Source organism: Dipodomys spectabilis, unplaced genomic scaffold, assembly GCF_019054845.1.
Source record: "Dipodomys spectabilis isolate Male_0828 unplaced genomic scaffold, ASM1905484v1 ptg000373l, whole genome shotgun sequence".
Classification (NCBI taxonomy): domain Eukaryota; kingdom Metazoa; phylum Chordata; class Mammalia; order Rodentia; family Heteromyidae; genus Dipodomys; species Dipodomys spectabilis.
The window spans coordinates 3103488-3119803 of record NW_024871050.1 but is presented as its reverse complement, the minus strand read 5'-3'; the positions used below and the strand labels follow the sequence as shown (position 1 = coordinate 3119803).

The window sequence follows — 16316 nt, the reverse complement described above, 5'->3', positions numbered from 1 at the left end:
GGTGGGGTGCATGCTGTCCCTTCTGGTTAGCACAAAGAAGTACTACAATTGGCAGTGGCAGCTAATACTACCCCAAGTTGAGTTAGGGGCTAGACTGGGAAGAGCATTTCATAACATGGTCCCCTATAGGAATATTTATTAAATTGCTTTGTTTTTCTGACATCTCTATGAATCACTAAGAACACTAGTCAAACACAGAGTAAAACCATCTCAAATTCTTAATCTAGAGTAAATTGCCCTCTTAATACTAGATGTTCTTTCAAGTTTGTATTATTCTTTCTGTTTACTTGTTTGGTTTTTAACAAGCTCTCTCCATCTAGTCTAGGCTGGCCTAAACTCACACTTGTCCTCTCAAAAGCTTACATGTCATCATACCTGGCTTTCTTTCAGTTGTGTTTGTTTTGTGTGAGTGTGGGTGTAGGGAGATGTATGATTTGGGGGAATATACCTAATAGTGCATTTGTGGGTATGGGAGAATACTTTAAACCATTCATTCCAAATATATGTATATGTTATTTTATGTGTCAAAGGGAATTCTGTAGTCGTAATTAAGTCAAGGATCTGAAGACAAAAAGAATAACATTTTGAGCCGGGCCCCAGTGGCTCACACCTGTAATCCTCGCTACCCAGGAGGCTAAGATCTGAGGATCATGGTTCAAAGCCAGCTCAGGCAAGAAAGGCTGTGAGGCTCCTATCTCCAATAAATCACCAGAAAACCAGAGTGGCACTGTAGCTCAAGTGGTAGAGCACTAGCCCTGAGCTGAGGGACAGCACCCAGGCCCAGAGTTCAAGCTCAGTGATCGACAAAAAAAAGAAAAAGAATATCATTTTGTAGTGTACTGTGCTTCTAAAATAAAATCCCCAAGATTATGCAGTTTATAATGAAAAGATTTAGTGGTTCACAGTTCTGGAGGCTTGGAAGTCCAAGATCAAGACATTCTCATCTGGCAAGAGCTTTTCTGATGTGTCATCACATAATGGGAAGCAAAAGGGCAAGGAAAGCCAGAGAATGAACCCATCTCCAACAGCCCTTTTTACAGTGGTATTAAACTACATGTGGAGGCACAGCCCTCATGGTCTAAGCACCACCCATTAGGCCTTTCTTCCTAACACTGTTACATTGAGGAGAAAGGTTTTTAACCCTGGATTCTGGGGAATACATTCAACCATAGTTATTATCCTGAATTACTTAGCTGGGTCTAGTGTAAAAACAGAAGAGGCAGGAATTAGAGTTAAATAGAGGAAGAAGATACCATACTGCTGACCATGAAGACAGAGAAAGCCGAGGAATGTAGGTAGCTCCTAAACACTAGAAAAGGCAAAGGAATGGATTTCTCCCCTAGAACCCCCAAAAAGAATTCAGCTCTGTCAACACCTTAATTTTAGCCCACTGAGACTGATGTGAGAGTTCTGACTTGACAATTGTAAGCAAATAATTCATATTATTTTGAGTACTTGGATTTATAGTAAGAGGAAATTACCATAGCAATAGAAAATCAATACCATGGGGGCTGGGAAGGTGGCTCAGTGGTAGAGCGCTTGCCTTGCATGCCAGAGGCCTTGGGTTTGATTCTTCAGCATCACATAAGCAAAAAGAAAAAAGCCGGAAGTGGCATTGTGGCTCAAGCGGTAGAGCGCTAGCCTTGAGCTGAAGAGCTTAGGGACAGTGTCCAGGCCCAGAGTTCAGGCCCCACGACCAGACCCCCCCCCCCAAAAAAAAAGAAAATCAATACTATGGATATATATTCATTATTTTAAATAATATCAGAATCATGCAATTCATGATGTTTTGTGGTGTGCATTTTTAAATTACACATTACATTTTTTGTTTTTTAATATAAAAAAATGGCATAACAAAAGTGATCCTGGCAGTACCAGAAATTAGGTTTTTTTTTTTTCTTTTTCAATGTATTTCAAAGAAAAAAGAGGGCGATTTGTGGGAAAACAAGGCCAAAGACTTGTCCAAAATGATAGGAATCACTGAAGGTTTCAAGACAGGTGGTAGCAAGGAAAACTGAATAAGAGATAATATGAGACATTGAAAAAAGCAGAGCTGTGGAACTCAGTGGCAGCACTTAGGTGATGTCATGCTCTTTGCCTTACTCTTACCTCAAAGCATAAAACTGACAAAGATTCTAGCAATAAGTTGTCTATTTGCCTTTCCGTGACACAGTTTTTTCTCAGGCTGTTCAAAGAATTATACAAATATGACCATGAGGCAGTAAAAGGGAAAGAGAAATATGTTAACTCACACCTATAATCCTAGCTACTTGGAAGGCTGAGATCTTAGGATCACAGTTCAAAGCCAGCATGGGCAGAGAAGTCTGTGAGACTTGTACCCAATAATTACTAAGGAACCAGAAGTGGTGTTATGTCTCAAGTCTTAGAGCACAAGCCTTGAGCAAAAAAGCTCAGTGGCAGTGGCCTGGGCCCTAAGTGCAAGCTTCAGTACTGGCATAGACAAAAAAGTTGCATTTAGTAAAATAATGTGACTTTAAAAAAATCCCCCAAACATATTTTTGTTTGTATGTTGCATATATACACATATATACATATAATATATATATTGACCATGAAAACTGGAAACTAAGATAAAACTTTTTTTCTTTTTATAAAATTTTATTTTATTGTAAAGATGCTATACAGACATGAGTAAGGTAATGAGTACACTTCTTGTTGAACATTGTTACCCCTTCTTTGTTTTTTTCCTACTATCCCTTCTCTCTCCCAATACTTCATTTTTTAAAGTTTAAACCCCTTGGTTATTTTCAAGACACAGCGTGGGAGCAATATGTTCAATGAAAATACAAAATATAGATCATCTAAAGCCAAGAATTTCAGGTGGAAGTGCAGAGGGATTCATGGAAAGACTATATTAATGTATCATACTTGTTGCAGTTTTGCACAGTGAATAATATATCAATGAGGAATAATGCATTAAACACTTCATTAAATATATCATGTATTGAAATACCAACAAATCATTTATTCTATATAATATACATGTATATATGTAGGAAATCTTTACTTGCCAGCTTTATAGTCTTTGTAGCTACTATGTATGTAACTAACTCTTAGACCTTGATTTCTTACCTTGAATTCCATCACTTCAATTTGACAAATATTTACTGGGCAAAAAATATTCGTGAGCTGAATTGTATGTCCCTACCCCAAATATAGGAAAGCCCTTTAAATATGACTGTCTTTGGAGATAAAGGCCTTAAAGAAGTAATTAAGTTAAAATGGGATCTTTAGGATGGATGCCAACCAAATATAACTAGTGCTCTTATAAAAAGAGATTATACTACAGAGTGATAGCAGATGTATGTGCACAGAGATATAACCACAGGAAGACTTGGGGAGATGACCATCCCTCAGCCAACGAGGAAGGCTATCGAAGAAACTAAGCCTGTCTACACTTTGTCCTCCAAGAAAATGAATTCCTGTTGTTTAAACCACCCATTCTAGGAAGCTAATAAAGCTATTATATCTTAGACACAGTGATTTTGGATAGAGATTGATATTCAGCAATTTTAAAAAGCACATTTTCTAATTTGAGGGCAATATACTTCCTGGTTTCCAGCAAACCAAAAATCAAAAACAGAAACAAAACACCATATCGAATGCAATTTATTCAAAAGCAAAGTTGTGAACAAGCTTTACATTGAAAGATAATGATGGATTCTAACTCTTCATGTGGCCTTCTGTCATTCAACATAATAGCTTGAACTCGACAATCCTCAGCTTGCACCATTTTTCCAGCCTATAAATTTGAGTGTTATCTTTGACTCTTGCTTCTTCTTTTCAATTTGTCACCCACATCTATCAGTTGTTTCAAACGTAATTCAGTTTTCCTCCTTTTTAAATTTTAATCACTTCATTTCTGGATTAATCCAGAATTGGATTAGTATAATTGCCTTCCCATTTTGATTCTCCTTATTCCAACCTATTCAAAGTGCTGTCAAACTTCTCTTAATCATAGCCTGTATCTTCCTGTGCTTCAATGGATATTGCTGAACTTTGCTATGTGCAAGACCCTGTGCAAAGTAATGGAAAAAATAAACCTATGATCTCTACTTTTTGGGGAAGTTGTGGTCATTTAGAAGATTCAGACACATGTACAAAAAGTTGCAATAGTCATAGTAGCTTTGGGGAACACATAGGGTATGGCAAATGGCTTTAACTAGAGCAATATGGGGAGAAAGGAAGAGAAAGTAATACTGTAATGAATAGGAGCAATCAGACAGCAAAGGGGAACGAGACATTCCAGACAAAGGGAATAATAATTGCAAAGGCCCAGAGATAGAGAAATGGCTGTAATATTCAAGAATGGACTTAACTCTTCCATATTGCTTCCAAGACTCTCTGCTTCATCTCTAATGGCGTTCATAATCGTTGTGCTACTTTTATGTCATATTACTCAACAGGCTTCTTCAACTCTAATAAAACCATTTTTCTGTTATCTAGTAAATATCACCCAGTGGATACATTTGGTACAATCCCCTCATCTGAAGTGCCTCTTTAGAGTGGCTAGTTCAGACCTAACAACATTCCCACTCTCAAGAAATACTTGAGGCAAACTCATCTTCTGTCCTGTCATTCCCATTACAGACATTTTTGAGGTAGGCATAAACTTTTTAGTTCAATATTAGGCACTAAACACAAAATCATTTGCTCTGTCAGTTACTATGTGCAATAACAAATATTAGTTCTAGCTGTTACCACATTGAAAATTTGGCTTTAAAATAGTACTTTGTTACATGCATATAATCAGAGAATTGCTGAATTCTCAGGTTGAATTAATTCATGGTCTGACTGGTATAAACATCAGAATAGTCACAGGGTTCAGGTTGTTGTGAAAACTGCTCTTGTGTAACAGTTCATATTTGTTCCAAGTAAATAGCTCGAAATGTCCAGTTCTACAGATTTTGCCCTGTCCAAAATGGCTACTCCTAAAAGAAACTAAAGAAGCTTCTTTAATACTACAAAGGATATGCAAGACTCATGTTACAATGGGTACACAGATCCCACTTGTATGAAAGAAGCAGAGATATATTAAAAGGCAAAGGTCAAGTATTCTGCAGTTGTTAATGTTAGGCTGTGAGGCCCATGCCTCACCTTGCCTCAAACTCTGTTAATTCCCCTTTGCATTTACATCCTAAGTACCAAGTTTTACTTCTTCCATGAAGTTTTCTGAAATTCCTCACACCACAGGTCATTTTTCTCTTCTAAGACCTGTTGCACTTAGTCTCTATCAGGAATTAATATTGAGTTATTTTTCTATTTGTTTTATAAGTTCTTATATCATAGATCAAATTTCTTGAAAAAAATCCTCTTTTAAATTACAATTTACTATATTCTAAGAATTATGTGCTCTGTGTGTTTAAATTTTTATTTTTATACATATGATTTAATTCATTTTTGCTTTATTTTTCAGAGAAGGTCTTACTTGTGCCCCGGCTGGCTTTGAACTGTGATCCTCCTAGCATCTGTCACCTGAGTAGTTTGGATTATAGATAGACATGTGCCACCACATCACATTTTTAAAAATAATCTCCTATGGTTGGACATTTAGGGGATTGATAGTTATTCGTCACTACCTCACAATATTGTAGGCCATATTTTCTTCTTTCTCTTGTTAACATTTATTTCCAAGTTCTCCAGGAAAAGGTTGAAATGATTTAGTCCCACCTGCAGATTATGAGAGTCTCTTTCTTTCCAATAACAGGTGGTTTCATTTTTTAAAGACTGGGGCATATTTCCTGCATTTCTGTAGTGGTTATAGACAGAGCTGAGAACATAGTAAACAGTAAACTATTTTTGATAAGCGGATTAATAGTGCTTTTTTTCCACTATTTATGACTACAAATATTTAAAGTAATTAAATCATTCACTCAACATATTCACCCCATATAAGATGGTCCTTGCTTTGCCTACTAAAAACAAAAACAGCATTTAGAAATCAAGCAAATACTTTTATGAATTATTGAAACACAGATTAAGATGCTGATAACTAATTTCAAATGTAATATATAGAGAAGTTACTCTTAATAGTTGTCCAGAAGTCCTAAGGTGTCTCTTGGGAACAAACGATTTGTCTCATTTTTCTAAGAACAGGAAGTATTAAAACTTCTCCTCAGAGGATTAAGACTAAGACATTAGAATAAGAAAACCCTCCCATCCATTTCCTACTAGTATTTAGAATCAGAGGCTTAGCTCCAGAGAAGGCAAAATCTGGTACGGATTCTCATAGTACCCGAGATTTTTTTTTTTTTTTAATATAAAGGGGCCAAACCAACACTCAAATTTCCAAGGAAAGTTTTAATGCTTCTATCCACTACCTGAGGGTAGGGATGACTAGATGAATGTCTTGTTTAGCTTGATGATTAATTTTACAAGTCTCCTGTTCAATATCAGAAAGATCATACTTAGGTAATAATTAGTCCCACTTTTCCAATGTACAACTTATGTCATCTTATGCAAAGTAGTGATCATTAAAAAGCAGCATAGCCTTAAAAGTACTGATTTGAAACCTCATTTAAAGGGAAATATTCCATAATTCTTTTATAATGTTTCCTCCTCATGATTGGTAGAACATGCTGGAATGAGTTTGTAGCTCATTAAGCCATGTGTAGTAGAAAGATAATGTGACGGTTCAAAAGGTATGGATTCTAGTCCAATTACCTGCCAGTAATATTTATCTTGAGCCAAATCACTTCATGACTTGGGGCTACAGTTTTCTCTACTGTAAACTAAAAATCTGGGCAAGGTTAGTATTTCCCTCAGTGTGTTCTGTGGAACACATGTCTTATGAGCTGTTTCACTGGAAAAAATATTTCATAGTTGAATACATTTGGGAAGAGTTTTATATAATATCTCAGAACTTCACAATGTACATTATTAAATCCACTGGAAACTTCTCTATTTGAGACACTCATTCAACTTTAAGCTAGCTCTTTTTCCCTTTCAATAATTTGATCAGAGGAGCTTTTACTACTTTTGGAATCACTCCAAAGTTCTGTGCAACCTGAGTTCTAAAAGAACACTCCGGAAAAGGATGAACTCCTAAGGCTCCTCTGAGATGCCTGGATTGGTGGCGTTATTTCTTATATAGATATATAGTTCGTTGAATTCTACTCCTCTTTCAGTCTCCCAAACCAGAATTCTGAGTTTTATCCTAGAGGCTTCTACCTCATGTACTCTCTCAGAGTCAATCTCATGTGAAATTCTGTAGTTTCTACCTTCTTAATATGTCTCCCATCTAGTTCCTTTCCCCATGCCACTACCTTTGCCTCTACACTTATAGCACATTGGGATGTCTTCACTCCCTAATTGTCTCCTTCATTCTGTTCTCCATGGTCTCCAAATACCAACTCAGTTGTTCCAGAGGCTGAACCACTTCAATCTATTGTTTTTCCCAGATTGTTAAATTCAAACTCCTTAGTATAGAACATAGACCCTTTATTGATAAAGTCCTTCTCCCACATAATCTGGCTCCTTGTATTTTCTGACCAGACAAAATAGAATTACTTAGTTTCTTAGGCATGATACTGTTGTTAACTTCCACACTAGCACAGATATTGTTGCCATTGTCCAAAATGACTGCCCACTCCTTCTTTGTCTGGTTAGCTCCTCCTTGTCATTAAACACAGTTTAACTTCCCACTGGGTAAGCTTTCCAGATCTGGGGATAGCCTTTGTTTTCTAAGTGTGGCTTTCTCACCTCCTTTATTTGGCAGACTGTGTTTTTTGAGGGCAGGAAGCATCATGTCTTTTGCCTTTGTTTTCATTCTTAGACCTTATTTGGAGCTCAATAAACTCTTTCTGAATGAGTAGTTTCGTGGTTTAACAGAACTGATGAGAGCTTTTCTCAATGGCAAAAAGTGTTTTCTCAGATTAGCACTTGAAGAAGAGAGAGATGGCAAAGAGCAATCTTAAAAGCACTCCGTTGTCTTTTTAAGAGCATCTTTCTTGCAAGGTATAATACAGTCCCATAATAATATTTGGTAACAAGAGGTTATATATTGTTTGGCATCTAGGTGTGTTTAATCCTAGTAGTCACAAAGGAAATGAAGTGGTTATAGATACATTTGTATGAACTTATTTATCAGTTAAGAAATTTTAAAGTATTTATTTATAAACTTTTTGTGCAAAGTAGTACTATACTATACTGGACAGCTTAGAGACAGAAGACTGAATAGGTTTTTGTAATACATTCATTTAGGGGAAAGCATAACTTACTGAAATAATTATAATTAGAAGTAAAGGAAAGGTAGAAAGCCTATGGCAACCAATCACCATTACCATTTTTCTTTATTAGATATATTATTGAAGCACCACTAACCTTAAAATACAAAAATGCCGTTGTGCGTCCAAAGAACAGCCATCTCAAGTGTGAACACAGCCTGCCATGTATTGTATGGCTCTAAAATTCTAAACACCAGTTTGAAACAGATTGTGTACTAGTTTGGAACAGATTGTGAAAAACTGAATTTCAAAACCACTTGAAAGTCCTCAGGAATATTAGGAAGTAAGGGTGCAATTAAACCAAACCAGGATTTGGCCCCAGGACAGAGAATTTTCCCAAGACAGAGAAATGCGCATTCCCATTCTTAGAAAGGGAGGCAGGATCTCAGAAATGTGCAGTCGATCTATGAGCATTTAAGATACAGAAACTATTAACCGGCAGATGAGACGGCATGGGGAAAAAATGCTGAAGGTTTATTGCAATCAATTTCAGGTCACACTTCCAATTCCTCAATTGTTTTAACGTTGTCAACAAAAATGCTTTGTCTCTAGCCTCCCAACAATAATTTAAATTCATGCCCCCCCCCATCTCTATCAACTTTAGGTGAAGGTCAGAATAAGGACACTATAAACTGAACCAAACCAGCACCAAAATGAATGTTGAGTCGTTCGGAGCTCGGTGATCAGTACAGACCCACCCTCGGCTCCTCAACGATCACACAGGAGAGGACAGCCAGGAAGAACGCAGAATAAACCGATTTCAGGGTTAAAAAGTAATGGAAGGTAAGTGACATGTCTAATTTCCAAAAGCTTCCCAATACCTGGCGTGAACCCGCCGAGGGCTGGGGGCCAGAATGGGATTTCCTAAGGAAGGGCGCCGTGATTTCAAGGAGCAGGGGCGTGTCGAGGGCGCGCACGCAGGGCTGGCACCCAGGCAGAGGCTGGACGGTCCAGCCCCGTCCACAGGTCGGCTCCGCACCGCCCGGTCTCCCCAGCCCTCAGCCCGCAGCCGCCGGGCCCGCTGCCCAGGAACCGCCACCGCGGAGGTGGGGCGGCACCGGGATTTTCCTCCCCACTCATTCATTCTCTGATTCATTCGTTCCTGGAGGCGGTTCACTGGGACGCGCGCGGAGGAAAGGCGGGGCCCGGAGGACGGCGCGGGCTGGGTGCGGTCCGGCGCTCGCGGGGGGTTGGGGGGGGTCGGCGAGGCCGGGGCGCGCGGGGAGGGGGCGCGCAGGGCGGGGGCGCGCGGAGCGGGGGCGAGAGGCGCGCGCGCGCCCGTCTGCGCCGGAAGTGAGCGCGGGCCGCGGGCGGCGGGCGGGGAGCGCGCAGCCGGCCGCGAGTCGGCCCGCCCGCCCTCGGGCCGCCCGGCCCTCAGCCCCGCCTCCTGCGCCGGGGCCGGACGCGGTGGCTCTCAGATCCACCGCCGCGGGGCGCTGCGGCGGCCCCGCCCCTGCCACCGCCGCCGCCGCCGCCGCCGCCCGTTCGGCCTGTCCGACCGTCTGTCCGTCAGTCAGTCCGTCACGGAGCGCGCGGCGCGGGAGCTGCCGGCGCTCGCGGCGTCTCCCGGGAAGGAGCGCCGCGCCTGGAAAGGAGGCGGCGGCGGCTGCAGAAGCGCGAGCCCAGGCGCCGCCGGACCCGGGGCCGCCACGCCAGCCGGGGCCGCTGGAAGACCGAGCGGCGGCCGCGGTGAGTGCTCTGCCTCGCCACTGGGGTGCGGGGAGGCAGGCAGCCGGGCGCGGAGCCGGGAAGCGCTCCCACCTCCATTTTCCCGGCTCCCGGCCCCGTTCCCCGGGCGGTCGGAGCGGCCGCCACCTGGGCGGGGTCGCCGGCCGGCTCCAGCCCGCTGGACCCGCGGCGCGAGCGGTGGCCGGTGGGTGGGTGGGGCTCGGCGGCGTTCAAACTGCGCCCCGCGGCCCCGGGGGCTGCACCCGGGGAGACAATGAGGTGTGCGGCCGCCTGGGAGGGTGCGGCCGGGCTTCTCCTTCCCCGGCGCGGTGCCGGTCGCCCGGGATTGCGGGCGGGGTGGGGGGGAGGGACCGCCCCCCCCCACTCGCCGCAGGAACCGGCGACGGGATGCGGGAGTGCTGGGGCTCGGCGCCCCCTGCCCCCAACACGCTTCGGAGACGAGTTCAGTGCCGAGATTGAGAAAGGCGGGGCGCCTTCTGTGTCCTCTAATTAAGCCTGCGAAGTAATTGCTCGGGAGCGTTCTAGCCCCGTGTCTGCTCTCCGTGCGCATTCCCGCCGGAAATCCAAACTGCCATGCAATGGGGGGGCGGGGGGGGCGGCCAGGGAGGCGGCGGTGTCCCCGCGGTGGTGCGGCGGTGTCCCCGCGGCGGTGCGGCTGCCGCCCTTCCAGGAAGGGTGCCCGCCTCGGACAGCCAGGGGCGGCCTCGCGCTGCCGGCGGCGGACGGCTCGAGCCCGGGAGCTTTGTGAGCGCCGAGACGTGACTCAGTGTGAAATGAGAGCCTTGGAGAACGGTCGGGTGCGCCGCACGCCCGAACATTTTGTATGAAAGCCGTTGGGAGAAGCCGGGGTGGGGGGGGAGGGAGACGGAAAGGCTCTTCACTCCTCCGCCCAGTCAGGGGTTGGATGTTGTCTGCAGCCTGTCTCACGTGGAGAACGGCCTTAAGGAAGTAGGTGAAAGGACCACCAAAGGTAGTGAGTGCGGTAAACGGTAGGGGTCGGGTGTGATCGGATTGTTAAAGGGTAGAGACTAAATCCAGCACATAGTTGGGGGTTATCTACCCTGTCAGGAGACACGGAGTGAACCAGACCCTGCAACACGGGGTGTTTGGAAAGAGCACTTTGGAGCTGGGGAAACAGAACGTTCCAGAGGCAGTAGAATTGGCTGGCTAGCAACCTGGGAGTGGACAAGCTGTTGAACTCTGCACAGTAGTTCCTGTCAGTAAACAGAAATAACGCCACCTGTTTACCTCTCCAGATGTGTGTCAAGCAGGTTAAATGAGAGTCAGTGTAACAAACTTGGTAGCACTTTGCCTGGCATGGTAGGTCTAACAAGTGTTCGTTTCCTTCCTCCCTTTTCCCTCCTCTCTCGGGGAAATTTTTGGGAGAGGGCAGGTGAGAAACGAGTCATTGTAATACAGTCCATTCTGCGGTGTGGAGGCAGAGGTGGAGAATAAAGGCAGCGAAGAAGAGATTAATGCTAGACTTGGGTCAGTGGAAGCTAGGGAAAGTCATGGAATCTTGGCATCTGAATGGAAGCTTTAAGGATGGGTAGGATTTCAACAGATGGAGGTGAGGAGAGGAGGACGTTCCACTGGAGGCAGTTCAGTCCTGGTGAGCTGAATTCAGAAGAAAGACAATTGGGAGAGGACAAAATAAAAAGACACCCAAAAGCTTTTTTAAAACTCTTTTTTCAAGAGTTTGACCTTGAAATTGTTATTTTGCTTTACGTTGTGTCATGAATTTCCCATAAATCAGATACAGCCCTGTTCAAGTAAGTACCAAATGCCTGCAGACCTTACTATATGATATTTTGCAGTAGATATTTTGTAGTGCTTGGGCTGCTGCTCTCTTGTGTTTGATTTTCATAAAGAAGCATTTGTAGATGTTTCCTTGTGATCAGTGTTAGCTCTGTTTGGTAGAGGCAGTAGCAACATCTTGAGACCCAAGTTTTGGTAAGAATTTAATAAGATAACTGAACTGAAAGTGGCACCTTTTTGAGTATGTTTTCATAATTCCTAATTCTTTGTTTTCTGAGGATAATTTTGTCCTTGAGGATAATTGCCCTGTAATCTCAGGACTTGGAGGATGAGGTAGAAGAATCCTGAATTTGAGGCCAGTCTGGGCTTATTGAGAACACATCTCCAAAAAGGAGAAAGTAAAAATTTTGAGGCATAACTTCAGAAGTTCTACAGAAGTATGTCCTGAGGTTTGTGAAAGGGGTCATAGCTCAGTAATAGAGTTCTTGTCTAACATTTCCAAAGGCCTGGATTCTGTACCTAGCACCACAGGAAACCTAATTTTAAACGTTTTTAAGCCTGGCATAATGGTGCATACCAGAAGTCCCAAGACACAAGAGACTGAAGCTAGAGGGCCCAGCTTGGGCTACCCATTGAATCCTTGTTTCCAAAACCACACACACACACACACACACACACACACACACACACACACACGCAGGCAGAGTGCATACTTGGGCTACCCATTGAATCCTTGTTTCCAAAACCACACACACACACACACACACACACACACACACACACACACACACACACACACACACACACACACACACACACACACACACACACACACACACACACACACACACACACACACACACATATATGCAGGCAGAGTGCATACTTGGGCTACCCATTGAATCCTTGTTTCCAAAACCACACACACACACACACACACACACACACACACACACACACACACAGGCAGAGTGCATATAGAGTTTGTCCCCAGACTGCATATAGAGCTGAAGTGTTTTAAAACCAGGAAGCCTAATCCTTTCTTCTTCTTTGATGTGGGTATTGGAGCTTGAATTTAGAACCTTATGTTCTCAAATGGCTTTTCCACTCAAAGTTGGGGCTCTTCCATTTGAGCCACACTTCCACTTCTGACTTGGCTGGTTAATCGGAGATAAGAGTCTCATATTTCTTTGCCCAGTTAGCATTCAAATCTTGACCCTCAGATCTCAGCCTCCTGAGTAGCTAGTATTATAGGTGTGGGCCACTTGCACTCCTCAAGGAAGTTCAATTCTTAAGCTTGTGTGTGTGTATGTGTGTGAGATTTTGTTTTTGTTTTTCCTTGCAATACTTGGGATTGAGCCTAGTAACCTCCTGCATACTAGGTACAACTTAAACTTCTAGCCCTTAAGCTTTCTTTCTTTTTTTTTTTTGGTCTAGTCGTGGGGCCTGAACTCTGGGCCTGGGCGCTGTCCTTCAGCTCTTCAGCTCAAGGCTAGCACTCTACCGCTTGAGCCACAGCACTACTTCCGGCTTTTTCTTTTTCTTTTTTTTTTTTTTGGGTCCGGTCATGGGGCCTGAACTCTGGGCCTGGGCGCTGTCCCTCAGCTCTTCAGCTCAAGGCTAGTGCTCTACCACTTGAGCCACAGCGCCACTTCCGGCTTTTTTTCTTTTTGCTTATGTGGTGCTGGGGAATCGAACCCAGGGCCTCAGGCCTGCAAGGCAAGCGCTCTACCACTGAGCCACCTTCCCAGCCCCGGCTTTTTCTTTTTACTTATGTGGTGCTGAGGAATCGAACCCAGGGCCTCGTGCATGCAAGGCAAGCGCGCTACCACTGAGCCACCTTCCTAGCCCAAGCTTATTTTCTTAACCACCCTCCTATGCTGCCACCTTAGTAAACAACTTACTTTAAAAAAGAAAATATATATAACATAAAATTAATCATTTTTAACCATTATTAGGGGGTAATTTTTTTTCAGTGACATTAAGTATACTCATACTTTGAGAAACTGGTATCTCCACTGAAATTCTGCCCAATAAACAATAACTGACTACCCACCCTACTACCCTGGTAACAACTATTTCTACCTCTAAATATTACTACTCTCTGGGTTCTTCCTATAAATAGAATCTTAACATTTGTTCTTTTATGTCTGATTTATAGTATAATGTCTTCAAGAGTAATCTATGTTATAGCATGCATTTTTAAGGGCAAATAATATGATTATACCACATATATGGATATTTAAGTTGTTTCTTTTTTTGTCAGTTGTGACTGCAGCTTGTAGATACATATCTCCAGTGTTCTTTTTTTTTTTTCTTCAGTGTTCTTTTGGTTATTAACCTTGATATAAAACTACATTATATGGCAATTCTTTAATTTTTTTGAGAAGCTGCAATATTGTTTTCCACAATAGTGGTACCATTTTACATTCCCATTAACAATGAGCAAGGCTTAATTTCCCCATTTCTTTGTCAGTAGTTGTTTTCTGCCCTCTCTCCTACCCACTCATACTGGGGATGGAATACAGTACCTTGCACATGCAGACAAGGTCTATATACCACCAAGTTATATCTGCAGATGTACTATATAAATAGATATACTATATAAGTATCAACTAATACATTGTGTAATATATATAATATATTCACATTACATATTACATATTACATTAGTATTACATATTTAACATTAGCTATCCTCATGGGTATAAAATGGTATCTCATCATGATTTTGATTTTCATAATAATTAGTGATATGAGAATCTTTTCAAGTGCTTCTTGGTCATTGGTATATACTTGGAGAAATCTCTGGAGACAATTTTTTTCAAGTCTGTCACCCATTTTAAATTGTTTTATTTAGTTGAATTTCTACTTGGAATATTAGTCACTTATCAAATATATGATGTGCAAATACGCTCACCCATTTTGTGGACTGCCTTTTCACTGCTGTAGATAGAATCCTTTAACATGCAAAGGTTTTAATTTTAATGAAGTTTAGTTTCCTTTTTCTTTTTTGACTATGCTTTTGGGTCATGTCTAAGAATTCATTGCCAAATTCAGTGCATGAAGTTTTTCTTTTATTGTGGAAGTTTTATAGTTTTAGTCTTTACATTTAGGTCTTTGATTCATGTTTTAGTTAATTTTTATATGTTAAGTAAGACTTTAACTTCATTCTCTTGCATGTGGATATTCAGTATCCATAGCATCAGTTGTAGAAAGAACCAACCTTTTCCTATTGAATGGTCTTAGGATCTTCATATACTAACATATATATATATATATATATATATATGTATATATGTATCTATGTTTGTGTGTATATGCCTATATTTACATTTTTAGCAGTGAAGGCCTTGGTATTACATGGCTATATATAATTATGCAGAAACATTCCTTAGAATAAAGCCTTTGTTACTTCTCTGTATCTACTTGGGAATTTTATATGGGTTATTGATAAGGAAACCTATGATTGAGGTAGGTTATATAAAAAATCAGTTATTATGTATGTTTGTTCATACAGAACTGTCTCAATATAGATCTGTAGGATATGCACTATGCTAAGTTAAATAGGCAGGATTTGTACACAGTTCTTTGTAAGTGTACTACAACTACAGTTTAGTAACAATGAGTATCTTAACAGGTTGTGAAATCGTATTATAGCTTGTATGTTTTGGGTTTTTCTTATTTGCCCTGTGAGAGTTGTTAAATATTATTAGCAAGTCAATTTGGAAAGAAAGATTTTTTTTTTTAACTTTTGGATCTATGTACTTGAGTATCATAAGACTGCAGAATGAACCATTAAATGCTGCTACTAAGCTAGGCAGGGTGGTGCACACATATAATTCCAGCACTTTTGGAGGATCTTGAGTCTAAGGCCAGCCTGTGCTATACAATAAGACACTATCTGAATTGAAATGAAATGAAAAGATGTTTCCTAAACAAACCTAATTATTTCTACCTCCAACTATTTATCTCAGTAAAATCAAAACAAAATATTCCAAAAGTAAATATTATTTAGGTGGTCATAAGGCTATAACATTTCTAATTCACAATTTCTCTTTGAGTTTATAATAAATATAGTTGAAAACCAAACACAGTGTTAGATTTCATCTGGAAAAGTTTTGTTGTGAAATACTGCAAGTCTTCTCACTTTATATGATCTCCCAAAGCATCATTCATGGTCCAACTGCTATTAAAGTACATATTTATGCTGTTAGTAAAATGCATACTGGCCAGGTGCTGGTGGCTCACACCTATAATCCTAGCTACCCAGGAAGCTGAGATCTGAGGATCATGGTTAGAAGCCAGCCCAGGCAGGAAAGTCGTTGAGACTATTGTCTCCAATAAGCGACCAGAAAACCAGAAGTCGTGTTATCGCTCAAAGTGATAGAGTACTAGTCTTAAGCACAAAAGCTCAGAGACAGCACCCAGGCCCTGAGTTGCAAGCCTCAGGACTGACCCCCTCCCCCCCCCCCAAAAAAAAAAAAAAAAAAAGCAAGAAGTGGATCTGTGGTTCAAGTGGTTGAGGACTAGCCTTGAGAAAAAGAATCTCAGAGACGGGCTAGGAAGGTGGCTCAGTGGTAGAGCGCATGCCTTGCCTGCCAGAGGCCCTGGGTTCAGTTC

General features: G+C 41.9%; 1 protein-coding gene across 1 annotated transcript in view; it reads left to right on the top strand.

The window, feature by feature from the left end:
• The first annotated feature begins 9735 nt into the window (after positions 1-9735).
• Raph1 (Ras association (RalGDS/AF-6) and pleckstrin homology domains 1) overlaps positions 9736-16316 on the top strand; it is an 85249-nt gene continuing 78668 nt past the window's right edge. Inside the window, 1 exon segment of the mRNA XM_042667035.1 lies at positions 9736-9935. The gene's annotated coding sequence lies outside the window, so the exon portion shown is untranslated.